Here is a 1,954-nt window from a genome sequence, read left to right on the forward strand (position 1 = left end):
CTTTGAATAATATATTTAAAAGACATTTTATAAACTTAAGGGAAACATACCAAGAAATAACTTTCTCAGCCTATTATCTACTAACACACACATATCTTGTATTCTCAAACACATTTTATTTTAACAAAATTTTAAAATAGTTTATGAAATATAAGTTCCAAAGAGTGCCATCATATTACACATGGAAATTACTTATATCATCAATTATTGTGGAGGTATGTTCATCTTGCCCTCTTTAAAGAAAATTAATAACTTACTACTCTGATAAGTATTATCTATTTTATCTATTTTACTTTTACTGGAAAATATATTGCTTATTCACATTGCAGAAGTTATTTCTCACCTTAACTGGGCTAGCAATATTGACTCAAGTTTTAATCTGTGTTTTTACTGCTCACAATCTAATAAATATCAGCAATTCTCAAAAGAAATGGATTAAATATGCATGTATTTTAATGATTATCAGTTCTGAATATTGATATAAGTGGTAGAATTTAAGTACTATAATAGAAATATAATAGAAGGTAAACATCCATGAAAACAATGATCTTAAATATTTCCTACTTACAATAATTTACCATAAATTCACTGAATTAAGAGCATAGACTGTGGCATTCCAAAAGGCTAGTTTTTTTTTTATTATTGGGGTAATGTATAGAGGGGTTACAGTTGCATTCACCAGGTAGGGAGTGCATTACTACTAATACAGTGATACACTTTATCATGTTTTTGTCCCTATTTCCCACCTGCCACCCCCTCCCAATCATCTTGTTTTCCTTCCTTCCCTTCCCTATTTCAAATAAACATATAAACATATATAGAATATACCAGGTAACAATTTCACATACATGAGATTAACCATAAGGAAAAAAGAAAAAGAAATAACATAGTACATTAAGAACAGCAATCACATATCCTAGAGTTCATTTCATTAGATCTCATCCTATATGATCTTATGTGTATAGCTTTTGCGCTATTGTGATCCTCTGCTAGGAGAGTCCTAGATGTGTAATAATAATTACAATTATTAGAAATGTGGGAAATAATTGAAAGGGTAGCTTTTGAAGAAAGTTTTTCCATACAAAGCAATATGTACTAAACTTGCCAATAACAAAAAAAATGGAAAACAGAATTCCAAAATGGCAGTTTCCAGTCACTCACAAGTGTTAGATCCGTACTGGGAGATGCTGAGAGAGAACAAGCATTTCATCTTCTATAATTACAGAATGTATGCTGTCAGGTGAATGAGAGATGCCTCCAGAGAAAATAAAAATGTAAAAGATCCTGTAGAAATTCAACCTCTAGTTAATAAAGACCAAAAAGACCTTGGATTACTCCATCAACAGGTCCATGTCGGCCAACTGTTTTCAACTGATGAGCATATCATTGTGACTCAAGAAAATCCAAGACCAAGATCCAGGAGCATGCACAGCCTTCAGCATCCATTCTAGGTGCATCCTGGGGGCTCCTAATAGCTTTTAGCCTCACCTGTCATGTAGGAGATGAAACTGAAACTTATTTGCATTCTGTTGCAGCCTCGATGTGAATAGATGGCTATCCTTCCTCCATCTGTCAGAATGTAGAGCTGGAGGTCACTCACAATAATGCTATATATTATCAAGTCTCCTCTCCATTCTATCCCCATCTTGTGGCTCATTAACGTTTGTATAGAACATTCACAGACTTGGTCTCCTGGACCTTAACAATAAACTGATTTGTGTCTTGTCCTTTTGCACCAAGTAGATCCATTATGACTAACAAAAAATGTAAAACATGATTCAAAAACTTTTGTTATTGCTATATATTTGTTTGATAGTTATCCAAGCAATACTACAATAGCTTTTTAGTAGGTATGTAATCATATAGCACATAGAATGAGTCAAAGATACACAAGTTTTACATAAAATAGTGAAATATTTTCGCATATCCTATGGACAATTTTTCATGTTCTTGA

At 32.6% G+C, this 1,954-nt stretch overlaps 1 pseudogene; it reads left to right on the forward strand.

The window, feature by feature from the left end:
- Positions 1–1,139: 1,139 nt before the first annotated feature.
- LOC150063422 (LYR motif-containing protein 4 pseudogene) lies at positions 1,140–1,451 on the forward strand (annotated as a pseudogene).
- The last annotated feature ends 503 nt before the right edge of the window (positions 1,452–1,954 follow it).

The sequence above is a fragment of the Megascapheus bottae genome, chromosome 5, assembly GCF_031878675.1.
Source record: "Megascapheus bottae isolate mThoBot1 chromosome 5, mThoBot2.hap1, whole genome shotgun sequence".
In the NCBI taxonomy this organism is placed as follows: Eukaryota; Metazoa; Chordata; class Mammalia; order Rodentia; family Geomyidae; genus Megascapheus; species Megascapheus bottae.